The following is a 14,061-nucleotide window of genomic DNA, read 5'->3' as shown; positions in this document are numbered from 1 at the left end:
TGTCTTTATTGACCTGGACTCAATGGCATACCTCTGAAAAAAAAAAGAGCTGAGTATGAAAGTGTGAGCTCGTCTCTGTCAACAGAACAATTTTTATCCTGGAATAGTTTCTAGGAGTTGATGTTCCCAGTGACTTTGTCTTTATCAGACAGCTATAAGCACAGAGAGACAACTGCTAACTAATAACAATTAATAACATTGTAATAGACAAATTGTTGGCTTTATTAGCTCCTGAATTTTTGTACTGTATGTTTGCAAACTGGAGAAAATTGTGTGTTCAACTCCCTAGCATCCATTCCACCCCACACACCGTCTCTAAGCCCCTTGCCAATCAATGGTTCAGGAATAGGCCTCAGGAATAGGTGAGGGGAAGCCTGCCAAAGGAGTGTCTATAAAAGGTTTGTTCACTCCTAAGAAGGAGACCAAGGAAGAGACAGAATTCTCTGTCCCCTGGACCTTATTGCATCGGGTATGATACGTGGCACTACTTCAGTCAACTTAAAACCAGAAGGGATGTCATTCTGAGGGCAAAGCTGGAACACTGAGGGTGGCAGATCACAGAGACAGATCTCCCCCTGGGCTCTTGATGGATCGCTCAGCTCTTGGACCCAAACAACCTCTGCACTGCCTGTTATATTCAATAAACATCCTTCTTGACTAAGACGGTTTTAGACAGTTTTTCTAGCTAGTTGCAGCAGATACGCCAAACAAGTAAATATTCCTTGGTCAGTTCAAAAATTTGGCCAGTTCAGAAGCCAGCTTTCAACCAAATACTAACCATATATTTATTTGGATGTCCTTTACCCCATGCAAACAGTTAAGCTATGGATACGATCACCAAATAAATATAGTAAAATTCAAGTAAATACAATCCTGGGTAATTTACTAAACACACAGGATGGATGTTTCTTTTAAAAGAAAAATAACTAAAAAGCTGGGTTAGTCTCTCTTTCTTACATCAATACCCTTTGGCATCATTTCACTCCCTGAGGTCATCTCTGCCACATCTCTAAGTGTTTGCCTCTTTGGAGACACATATTAGCAAGGAAGGAGATAATCACTCTTTTGCCTTCTTCTTTTTTTCCCCCCCCTCATGCAGCTGCCCTTGTTAGCTAATAGAGATTTTCGTTTACCTTCCACAAACACAAATTTATGCCACTGGTAGTTTAGGTACCTTAGATAGTTACAGCACCTTTCTCTGGAAAAGCTTCAGGCCACTTCTGGAAATTATCTCATTTGTTCTTATACTATCCCTAGAAGAAATTCTGTGTTTTTATTCCTGTAAGCGACTCTGCCACAAATCCTTGACAGATATCTCATCCCTGATGAACACTGATGTGGCTTGGTGTCAGCTTTCTTGCTCCATAATCTGTGTAGAAAGGGAAACAGGTGAAGTTAGTCCCGCATCTTTGGTATTTGGAGTGAAATGGGTGGTGTGGGTCTGGGTCTGGGTGCCCTGGTGTGCTCAAGGAACGATGGGGCTGGGAACCACTGCCAGGATCCTGGGGTGGGGGTGGGGCCCTTCTTTCTTTGGCAGCCTTGATTTAATTACTCTTTCTGAAGGCATGCCAGAGCTCCAGAGCATCTTTCTGTTCTTCACCTCCTACTTCCTTCCCTCCTCTCCCTCTTTTCTTCCTCTTTGTTTCTTTTCTTCAAATACCAGAAAGACCAAAGAAGTAGACCAATGGAACGTGTGATCTGCATTGGTGTTATGGGTCATCATTCTAGTTCCTTTTTAGCTCCTTTTCCTCTCCACCTAAAACCCCATTTGACTGGTTAAGATAAGACCAATAAACCTTATTCAGTGGCTTCTAAGGTAAATTTTAGACAAGAAGAGATGAAAAACTAGCATGTTAAACCAAGGCATAATATTAACCTAAGAATAACAATCTGATGTCATATTCCATCAGCCATAACCTTTAGCAATAACTTAGCCCAGTTAAACCAATAATTATTTCAAAGGGCATTATATGTAACTTTTAAATCAGCAATTGATATTTAAAACAATGTTTACATCAATTCGCTCATAAGCCAAACTGGTAATGGATTCTCACCAATAGATCTCCTTTTATAATTTACTATGACAAACAAACAAACAAAACCATTAAATCTCACTTTTTAATTTTATACATAGACTTTTAAAATATAACATATATCCTACACCCTTGTTAAAATTTGTCTGTGGCCTTCAGTGACTTAGTCACTTTAGCAAAGTATGCAGGTACCTGTATGATCTTCCTTTCAGACCTGTATGATCTCACTTACCTTTCATTTGGTGGTAACACGGATCTTGCTAACTATGTAATGTTGAACATGCTACCTAACCCATTCAGTTTTTAGTTTCCCATGAGATAATGAGGTTTACAGTGCCTAGTGAAACAGGGCTGATGTTAGAACTAAATGAGATATATTATTTCATACACACACACACACACACACACACACACACACCTATAAGTCACTCATACAATAGCGGGCATAAAGTAGGTTTTCCATAAAATCTGAAAGTTTTAGTGGTATTAGAAGTAGCAATAATTATAATAGTAGTTTTATTGTTATTATGCTACTAACAATACCCATCAGATACACCATGCATCAGAGCTTGAAATATTAATTTGTAAAATAAATGTATAGCCCTTCAGTAAATGTTTCCTCTACTTTACAGCCACAAGCCTAATAAACACTACTTCCCTTCCCCAGGACATAAGTAACTGTGTTTAAATAGCTTAATCTATCTACATCCTGACATAAAATGAGCATATGTTAAAAAACCAAAATGTCAATTTAGATATATTTCTAAAATATTTGTCAACTTTACTCTGGGAACATGGAGGGGGATTAGGTACAGAGGGTGAATATCCAAGAGAAACTAAGAACTTAAGGAGGAGCAAGAGAGTAGTTTGAGAAAGCATCCCAAAAGGTTCTGATTTGCTTGGTTTCTCTCTCCTCTTCCTATTCTTGTAAAAAAAAAAAAAAATAACTGCTTCGTGGATCAGAGAAAATATATTCTATGGCTTGGGCTCCAAATGGGAAAGATTTGCCAATCCCAAATAAACATGCCAATGCCAACTATACAAATAATCCCAAATCCCCAGTCATAGTGATTTCGGTATATGGCTTCATGCTCCAATTTAGGCCTCATACTTCAAGTTACATTGTGCCTTAATAAGAGTTCTGTCTCAGTCATCTTTAAAAGCAGACCATGGCTTACAGATTAACTAAAATATAAAACTGGTGTAATTGAATTCTTTAGAGAATGGGGATTCCTTAAAGTAGCTCTGAACTAAAGCAAGCATAAGAATCATTTGGCTACTTGTAAAAGACACAGATTTCTGGGTTCTATCTCTGGAAATTCTGAAAAAGTTGATTTGGGGCATGGCCCAGGAATCTGCATTTTAAACAAGCTCCCTAAATGAATTTGGTGCAGGTGGCACATAGATTACAGTTTGAGAAGGCTGCTCTGAAGGAAATGAATAGAAGTTACTAGAAATGGGCGATTGATACTTTAAAAAACCAAGGCTGGAATTTAGAGCTAATGTTCCCAATAAGTAAGAAAGAGCAGAAGCACACTGGATTACATGGCTTTATTCTGTTTTAGGAAGAAATAAAAATTCCTAAAAGCTGTGTATAAAAAGGCAAACTTTCTCCAAGAACTAAATAGAGAAAAGAAACTTTGCTTAGGACATAACAGAAGGGACACTAGGTAACATGCTTAACAGATGTCCTAAATTTAATTGCCCAAAAGACCCATACAAGGTTAAATCAAATAAGACTTCTACTGATGGCTAAAATTAGTTGAACTCAGTGAATTCCATTTAGAAGGTGATGAAATAGGATGGTTCAGAAACTTTACTTTCAGATTATCTAGTGTACAACTATTGGGCCTGGAGATCCCCCCAAATTTTGAACTTATGTTAACAGAATTTCAGCATTTTGGAAATTAAGGGGAGGTTCTCTATGCCACAAATGAGGAAGTGATAGCTCAAAGAGCATGTTAAGGCCTTACCCTGAAAAAGGTAGGTGTCATCAGTTGAGGAACCTTGGACAAAGTTGCTTCAATTTTATTTTTCTTAATATATTTATATTAACATTATTAGTTATAATACTAATATCAACAATTGAATTTTTTAAACATTTTAATGTTTATTTATTTATTTTGAGAGAGAGAGAAAGAGCGTGAGCAGGAAAAGGGCAGAGAGAGAGGGAGGGAGAGAGAGAATCCTAAGCAGGCTCCACAGTATCAGTGCAGAGTCCAGTGCAAGGCTTGATCTTACAACTATAAGATCATGACCTGAGCCAAAATCAAGAGTCAGACGCTCAACCGACTGAGCCACCCAGGCGCCATCAACAGCTGAATTTTGTAGAGGTGAGCTCAATCATTTATATTCACTTTTGTGGTATTTTAGTTTATCCTGACAATTTATGTGTTCTTTAAGACTGAGTCCCATTGTTTTTTAAAAATTTTTGTCTTATTCCAGGTGCATTGTTTTTACCATCATTTTTCCTCTTTAGTTTATCTTGTAACTGTTTCTGGCCATTTATGCTATTTTCTTTTCTCTCAATACATCCTGTCCTTTATACTCATAATATGATATACCTGCCTTCCTCTCCCGACCCCACCCTGATCAAAACCATTTCTGCCAGGCATTAGGCTATAAAACTCTGGGGACTTAGCTCTTTGTGCAAGGGCCGAAGCAGATCCAAAGCCTCTTTCTGAGGAACTCACAGACTTTGCCAGCCTGCCTCTGGCAGCATTTCCCCACAGGGAAGGGGCAGCATTCCATCTGGGTGGGAATGCTGGTTGGCTCTCCGATGTCTGTAATCATCCTACCCTACCAGCTGCTCATTTGGTTTTAAGACTTCAGGCCCTTATCTAGGGGACAATACCAAATGACCAAATCACCAGTGAAGTGAAATACAAGAAGTTTGTCTGGAAAGTAAACCGTACATCTACTCCCTTGGGTGCTCCAGAGATTCTCCTGGATCATATTTGACCACCAGAAAGCTTCATGGTGATTCACATTAACCTAAAATCTGGGATTTGTTTCTCTGAGTTGTATAAAATTCATTCCTGAGTTCACTCTAAAAATGTTGAGCCCAAGAGGCTCAAAGCTAAATGTACATTCTAAAAGAGGAACTTCATTAATCCACAGTCTTGGCGGGTTTATCATCCCCATTTTCTCCATTTTCCTTTTCTTCAACTTTCTATTGCACATGGATTAAAAAAAATAATATACCACTTCCCATAGTATTTTTATAGAGAAGTGGGATATAATTAATGTCAAATTTTTCTGTTTATTCATAAGCATGAGACTATGCTACTTATAAATTTTCTATTTATTCGTAAGCATGAGTCTATGCTGCTTATAAATAAATTATTATTCTCAAAGACTATAGTTAATTTTAAAATGAAATAAATGTAAAAAATTGAACTTGGAAACCCAGTATCCTAAAACTGAAAAGAATCTTTCAGTCCATCTATTTTCACCATCTAAGTTTTATAGGAGTGGTTCTTCATATTGGCATCAAAGTCACCTGGAAGGCCTTGCCAGTTGCCTCCCTAGAGTTGCTAATTCTATAGATATGAGTGAGGCCCCAAATTTTGCATTTCTAACAAGCATACAGATCATGCTGGTGCTTCTGGCCCAGGAATCATACTTTGACGTGACTGGCTTATAGAAACCACAATTTTATTTATCTTGAAGTTAGAAACATATGTGCCATTAATATTGCTCTCATTTGTTCATTTGCTCATTTGTTCATTCATTTAATGCCCTGTGATATAATTCCTCTGAACCCAGAGTCTTGGAATGATTTGTGGCAGTATTCTACAAAAGCCTGCAATAGCTTCCTGTCTCCCAGCTCCCAGCCTATTTTCAACAGCAATCAGATCAGTTTGAGAAAAATGGAAATCAAATCATGTCATTCCTCTGATCAAAAGCCTTCAGAAGTTACCCAGAGAAAGGGCCAAACTCCTTTCAATTGTCTATAAGGCCTCACGATATGGCCTTAGAGCAACCTAGCTGAACTTATCTCCTCCTGCTCTCCCTCTCCCTCACTGCTTGTTAGCCAGATTGGCTTCTGTCTGGCCTCTGCACCTGCCAGACACATATATACTGTTCCCTCTCTCAAAAATGCTCTTTCTCTAGATAGCTGAATGCCTAACTCCCTCATCTTCCTCAGGTCTTGGCCAAATGTACACCTTCTCAAAGACACCTACTGTGCTTCCCCTCCAGTTTATTACCTCACTTTATTGGTGTCTAAACACCATCACCGTATTATATACTACATCATTTACTTATTTATAATGTTTATTATTCATTTTCTTTCTCTCCTGTGTAGAACATAAGCCTTGTAAGGGCTGGAATATTTGCTTTTTAGGTCTATTTTGTTCACCAACAAATCCCAAGTGCTTAGGACAGTACATGACACATAGTAGGTGCTCAGGAAGCATTTTTGAATAAACGGATTATTTAATTTTGGTTTTCCCACAAAATTTAATAATTTATACTTTAATTTACTGAAAAGAAATTCAACCTACATGCACTCTTTAAAAAGGCTTGCATTCTATTTATGGCAGCATATTTTATAATAGCAAAGTCTAGAAAAAAATGAAATGTCCACTAATAAGGGATTGGTTAAGTAAGTAAAGTAACTTAGGTTTGTATCATACAGCCATTAACATGATAAAATTAAAAAAAGCAGTAAAAGCCAAATTATCTATGGGTACTATATTTCCTAATTTTGTAGTCCTATTTAATATAGATTAAAATGACACACATTGAAATCTTGTATACCTTAAGTTGTATAAATAAGCTAAGTTTACTAGACTGTCTTTAAACAGAGCAAAATGAAGACTGAATGCTTTAGTCAAAGAGTTCCCTACAATCAATATTGTAGAGGTGTAATAATAATGATTATATAGAACATTAACTAAGCACTTGCTATGCAATAGGCACTGATCAGCTCACTTAATCTTTACAATGACCCTGTGAGATAAATGTGGTTATTGTCCTCATTTTTCAGATAAAGGAACTATAAGGTCCAGAGAGGATAAGTAACTTGGCCAAGATTGCATGGCTAGTAAATGGTGCCATCAAATCAAGTGGTTGTTCGGTTTTTGTTTTTTGTTTTAGAAAAAGTAATCAAACTCTCTCTCTAAAACTATTTTATCATCTGCTTCTGCAGTTTCATCTTACACACTTACCTACATATATGTCAAACTGATCTATTTGCCATTCCCTGAAAGTCTCCAGTCTCTGGCCTCTGGACATCAAAAACATTCCTTGTGCCTGAAATATCATTGACCACCAATCATTGCTTGTTAAGATCCTACCTACACTCTAAAGTTAGAAGTGATTTTGCGTTCCTCTAAACTCCCATAGCACACACATATTGTCTTTAAAATTCATATAATAATTATAATATTCTATCATCTGTTGTTCTTAAGGTTGTGCCTTATTGCTTCTACATTTACTGGTAACGTCCTGGAGGATGGGATTTTACTGACTAGCCACCACAGTAAGCAGGCAGTTATTAGATAATTATTGAATACAATTACCTAAAACAAATTTTATAAATGCCCTGTCCGATGTGGTAGCCACAAGCCAGATGTAGGAGTTGAGCATTTAAGATGTGGCTAGTGCCAAAATTTGAAATGATGATATTTGGAGTATGTTGGCTTTAAAAAACATAGCATCAATAACATTAATTTCACTTGTTTATTTTTCCTTTTTTTAGCATCTAGAAAATTTCAAAGTACATATAGGGGTCTCGTTATATTTCTATTGAATAAGGCTGCTCTGATATATACAATTACCCTACCCTCTCACCCTCCTCCAAATGGTCAAACCCCTAAACAAACACAGGAATTAGAAAGGGGGACAATCCCCTATTCTGAGATGCTCAAAAAGTGAGGGGGGGGAGCTCTCTCTGGGTGGATAATTTTTCTATTTTACTTGGTCAGATTGTTATTTTTGTCCTAAGTCACAGGATTTGGGACCAAGCAACAATATAGTGAAAAACTTATTTGGTCCATAAGCAAACATTCTGTGTGTGGGGGTGTGTGCCTGCACACACATGTGTTTCTGGAGTGGAAACCACATTTAAATCTGAATACAACAGAATTATAGAAAGCTTTCTATTTTGAGGTAAATCGGCAGCATGGCAAACAGAAAGCAAACAGCGATACAATCCTTGATCCATACTCCTACTATAACATCAGTGCTGCTTCAGCCATTACAGAGAGCCCTCCCTGTGAGTGCCCTCAGCCGCATTTCTCCTACTGCTGCTGGTGCCGTGTGCTTTAGGCAGTTTCTTTCCAGGCAACCACAGACTGTTTACTGACTGTAATCAAAATGACAGCACACTGTTTTCACAACCGAGTGTTGAGAGTTGATTGCCTTTTTCACTTGGCAACCTGAGGGAACTTTAGAACTGGGATCCTGAGGTACAACTTGTGTTACTTAGATGCAGAAAAACCATTTGACAAAATACGACATCCATTCTTGATAAAAACCCTTAACAAAGTAGGGATAGATGGAGCATACCTCAACATCATGAAGGCCACATATGAAAGACTCACAGCTAATATCATCCTCAATGGGGAAAACTGAGAGCCTTTCCCCTATGGCCAGTAACAAGACAAAGATGTCCACTCTCACCATTACTACTTAATATAGTACTGGAAGTCTTAGCCTCTGCAATCAGACAACAAAAAGAAATAAAAAGCATCCAAATCAGCAAGGAAAAAGTCAAATTTTCACTATTTGAAGATGACATGATACTCCCATGTAGAAAACCCAAATGATTCCACCAAAAAATTGCTAGAACTAACACATGAATTCAGCAAAGTTGCAGGATATAAAATCAATGTGCAAAAGTCTGTTGCATTTCTATACAACAAAACAAAGCAGGAGAAAAAGAAATCAGGGGATCAATCCCATTTGCAATTGCACCAAAACAATAAGATACCTAGAAATAATCCTGACTAAAGAGGTAAAAGATCAACACTGAAAACTACAGAACACTTATGAAGGAAACTGAAGAGGACACAAAAAAATGGAAAAGCATTTCATGCTCATGGATTAGAAGAACAAACATTGCTAAAATGTCTATACTACCCATAGCCATCTACACATTTAATGCAATCCCTATGAAAATACCACCAGCACTTTTTTTTGCAGAGCTACATCCTAAAATTTGTATGGAACCACAAAAGATCCTGAATAGCCAAAGCAGTTCTGGGAAGGAAAAAAACGGGAGGCATGATGATTCTGGATTTCACGCTATATTACAAAGCTGTAGTCATCAAGACAGTATGGTACTGGCACAAAAACAGACACATACATTAATGGAACAGAATAGAAAATCCAAAAATGGAGCCACAACTGTATGGGTCAATTAATCATCAACAAATCAGGAAAGAATATCCAATGGAAAAAAGACAGTCTCTTCAACAAATAGTGTTGGGAAGACTGGATGGCGACATGCAGAAGAATGAAACTGAACCACTTTCTTACACCACACACAAAAATAAATTCAAAAGAATGAAAGACCTGAATGTGAGACAGGAAACCATCAAAATCCTGGAGAACATAGGCAGCAACTTCTTTGACATGAGCCATAGCAACTTCTTACTACATACATTTCCGGAGGAAAGGGAAACAAAAGCAAAAATGAACTATTGGGACATCTTCAAGATAAAAACTTCTACACAGTGAGGGAAACAATCAACAAAACTAGAAAGCAACCTGTGAAATGGGAGAAGATACTTGTAAATGATGTATCTGATATAGAGTTTATATCTAAAATCTATAAAGAATTGTCAAACTCAACACCCAAAAAACAAATAACCCAGTTAAGAAATGGGCAGAAGACATGAATAGAAACTTTTCTAAGAAGGCATCTAGATGGCTAACACTCACATGAAAAGATGCTCAACATTACTCATCATCAGGAAAATACAAATCAAAACCACGATGAGATTGTACCCCATACCTGTCAGAATGGCTAAAATTAACAACGCAAGAAACAACAGGTGCTGGCAAGGATGCAGAGAAAGGGGAACTCTCTTGCACTGTTTATGAGAAAGCAAACTGGTGCAGCCACCCTGGAGAACTACTGTTTCTGTAGGTCCCTCAAGATATTAAAAATAGAACTATCCTATGATCTAGCAATTGCACTATTAGGTTTTTACCCAAAGGATACAAAAATACAGATTCAAAAGGGGTGCATGCACCCTAATGTTTATAGCAGCATTATCAATAATAGCCAACCTACAGAGAGAGCCCAAAGGTCTATCAACTGATGATGGATAAAGAAGATATGGTGTATATAATGGAATATTACTCAACCATCAAAAAGAATGAAATCTTGCCATTTGCAATGATGTGGGTAGAGCTATAATGTATTATGCTAAGTGAAATAAATCAATCAGAGAAAGACAAATACCGTATGATTTCACTCATATGTGGAATATAAGAAACAAAACAGGTGAACATATAGGAAGTGAGGGAAAGAGAAAAGAGAGGGAAACAAACCACAAGAGGCTCTTGGTGATGGAGAATAAACTGAGACAGATGGAGGGAGATGTGTTGGGGATGGGCTAGATGGGTGATGTATATTAAGGTAGGCACTTGTGATGAGCACTAGGTATAGTATATAAGTGATGAATCATTGAATTCTACTCCTGAAGCCAATATTGCACTGTATGTTAGCTAACTAAAATCAAAATTTTTGAAAAGGTGGGGGAAAAAAAATTAATGGTCCCTTCCCTCTTGTGCTAAAAGAGGACAGGCATTAAATAAAGCGATCTGAGGCACAGAAACAAAACAAAACAAGAACAAACCACAAAAAAACAACAACTTGCATTACTTCGAGATGGCAATGCTTTCTTCCTCACATATAACCTGAATTCCTTTGAGGTTTAAAATTAAGAGGTTTAAGATTTATCTAGCCTGGAACAGAGAGGCTGTAATCACTCCCTTCCAATCAGTTCTAGTGGAATTGGTGTTTGATTTAGATGGGGCTGAGGTTCAGCTGTCACGTGATTCTTCACCAGTGAGGACCCGGCCACGTGAGGGAGCTTCTCTACTAAGCATGCCCCACAAATAGATGATTATAATGCCATGCACTCTGATTACCCTGACATAGTGCCACAGAAGACAGTGTAACATAATGGATAAGTTTTCCCTGCTCTATCTTTTTAGAAAAAAAGATTTAATGAAAAGGTAAGGAAGAGAGGGAGGAAAACAGGAGACAAATGGAGCCTGCCATTCAGGTAACCTGTATTTTAGGCTTGTGTTTGCCATCAGTTGTTGTGACATATTGAACACTCAATATCTTAGGTGTTCATTGTCCACACCTGTAAACAAGAGGGAGAGGAGGAAAATTGACTAGCTCATTTGTAGTGCCTTTTTTGTCTCTAAAACTCTAGTTCCCGTATCCAGACTCTGGGACTCTGTACCAGACACACTCCAACATCCACAACTTCTGGGAGAATTGAATGATGGGTACAACAATAGTCTTCTACTCTGAGCAACAAGGACCACTGCATACTGGACCAATCATGTAACTGAGCTAGGCTGTGCTATACTTACTAGAGGCTACCTTCATCTTCAGAATACTTTAGTGAACTTGGGACTTGCTCAGATTTAAACAATATTTTTTTGATGAATGAATACTATGAATGCCTTGACTAGAGCACAGCTGGAAGGTTGGTTGCTGAAAAGAACGATCCCTCAAATCCTTTCTAACTCTACGTATTCAATCCTGTATACATGATTTCTTCATGAAATGGTAATATGAAAAGTCTTCTCATCTGAGGAATTCTACACAAATAGCAGGTTTAAAAAAAAAACCCACAAAACTTTGTCTAATTTTCAGTGAAATATGACAAGTCACTTGGCTAAGTTCCCCCCCACCCCCAGCCTCGCCACCACCATCCCTGCCACAAAAATAGGGTCTTTTAAAGCCAGAAAAGCTGAAAATATTTCTCCTAGGATCTGAGTTCAGGACCCAAAAAGTCAGTGTTTATTTTTTTCACCTTTCCAGCCACTAAGCACATCGTTGGCACCAAAAATTAGAGCAAGGGCCTGTGTGCACCCGCCCTGATTTAGGTGTCAGTGATGCCACTCACTATAGCAGGAACACACAGTGGAAGGTCTCTGCATGTAAAGGCAGGAAGGATGCTGTTCAATGCTCAATTCCTTCAAGGCTAAAGACAACCAGAATGCCTCAGGTAAGAAAAAATTACATGTGATGCACGACTTTATTTCAGGAAAGGATTTGCAGCAACCAGCTTGCTCACGAGAGCCAAGACTGGTATCGCCTGTCTATCCTGGCTCTACCCAGGATGGACGATCTAGCAAGTGAGCCCCTGGCTAACAGAGGGCAGCAATCGTGAGGAGAAATGTAAAAGCTAAAGGGAAAAGATGCTAGAAAGATGCTAGAAAGAACTGGAATCTGTGGCATTCCTGCAATGTTTCAAGCGTGCCACCCGAAATGTCTCCTCAAGGATTTGGGTAATTGAGGATTCTGATAAAATTGCTTCGGCAATATTGAGCATTGAATGTGCTCCTTCTTCAAGTGACCCCCCCCTTTAAAAAATTAATAGACTTTATTCTTTCAGGCTAACAAAAAATTTTGATTGGAAAAATACGAAGAGTTACCACATCAAGTGTGCCTTTTTCAGCTTTAAATATTTAGTCCCGAAACCTTTTATTCCGGAAGAATTTAAGAGAATAAGTAGAAAATATTTTCTCACACATAAAAGTCTCTAAATTTAGCTTTCTTGAGGGATATGGACTGTTAAAAAGTGTGTATTATTTTATGATTAAATTAGTCTCAGAGAGGGGTGCTGGAGACGTGGCACCACTATTGTGCACTTAATGGATGTTTAAAAGAGATGTGCCTTACGATGACTCAGAATAATTTTAGGACACCTGGCAAACAACGTGTCCAACAAAAGTATAAGAAAGAGCTCACTCTTGTGGCTTTGGTGGTGTAGCTTGACTCTTTTGTGTTAATTTGCATAGAGATCTGCATCGTGATTTGATGTGCTGTGCCACTTTTTATTTATTCCTGAGCATTACCCTTTCCCTTTTCAATTGATCTAATTGCTTTTGAATGACAACTTGGAATGGTTTTCCCCAAAGAATCAGGTTAGTTAGCACACTTGTCACCATGTTGGTAGAGAGAATGTTTATATCAACAATAAATTTTTCACTCTCTATACTCACTGAATAATTTAAGGTGACCCTTCTTTGCAAAATATTTCTTCTCTGGTTCAGGCTTTAATTCCTATTAACACTTCACTGGTTTATTTTTTTACATTTTCATTGTTGGCTAACCCCAGGTATTTTGTGTATAAAGGTAGGGTGTTGATTATTTTTAAGTAAATGATCCAATCCCAATTTAAGGACCCAAGCATGGTTTTACATACATCCATCATAAATCGAGCCTCAAACAAAATATTGTATTTCTTCTGTTTGCCATAGAAGCACCAGCCCCCTGCTTCAAAATACGGATATTCTCAACCTGAGATTTAACAGATCTTTCCTATAGGGTGGTAATTTTACTGACCAGATTGACAGAATGGTAGGAGTTGTGAAGAAAACATACTTAAGTAGTAATATTAAGTGATACTTATCTAGAGGAAAGACTTGAGGATATAATTTGTCCTGAAGCACATAGAAGATTGTTTTATTAATGGCTACCGCAGTCTCCTCCCAGCTGTGGAAAGGACTGCTGGAAAACGACATAAAAAGCAGCTGGGGTGTTAACCCAGTAAATGTCTCCTTAAAGAGTTGAAAAAGCTGACTCATCTTGGTAATGGAATTCCTTTTAAGAAATGCAATTCATTATTAATTCTGCTTAGCTATTAGATTAATTCATTTCTTTCTCATAAATATCACTTTCTGAAAATACACTTTTAAATGCATTTGGCCTTAAGAAATTTGTTGGTTTACAGGTCTGCCTTCCCTCTGAATCTACCACAATTGCAGTTTCAGAAATTAGAAATCAATGTTTTGTTTCCAGTTGGATGACCTGGACATTCAA

General features: G+C 37.8%; 1 protein-coding gene across 1 annotated transcript in view; it reads right to left on the bottom strand.

Moving 5' to 3' along the window:
* Positions 1-14,061, bottom strand: part of LOC131503612 (sodium channel protein type 3 subunit alpha) — a 114,877-nt gene that overhangs the window by 93,414 nt on the left and 7,402 nt on the right. The window contains exon 2 of the mRNA XM_058715089.1: positions 1,175-1,369. The gene's annotated coding sequence lies outside the window, so the exon portion shown is untranslated. The remainder of the gene's footprint in view (positions 1-1,174; positions 1,370-14,061) is intronic.

The sequence above is a fragment of the Neofelis nebulosa genome, chromosome 2 (genome assembly GCF_028018385.1).
Source record: "Neofelis nebulosa isolate mNeoNeb1 chromosome 2, mNeoNeb1.pri, whole genome shotgun sequence".
NCBI lineage: Eukaryota > Metazoa > Chordata > Mammalia > Carnivora > Felidae > Neofelis > Neofelis nebulosa.
This window is presented reverse-complemented; position numbering and strand designations above follow the sequence as displayed.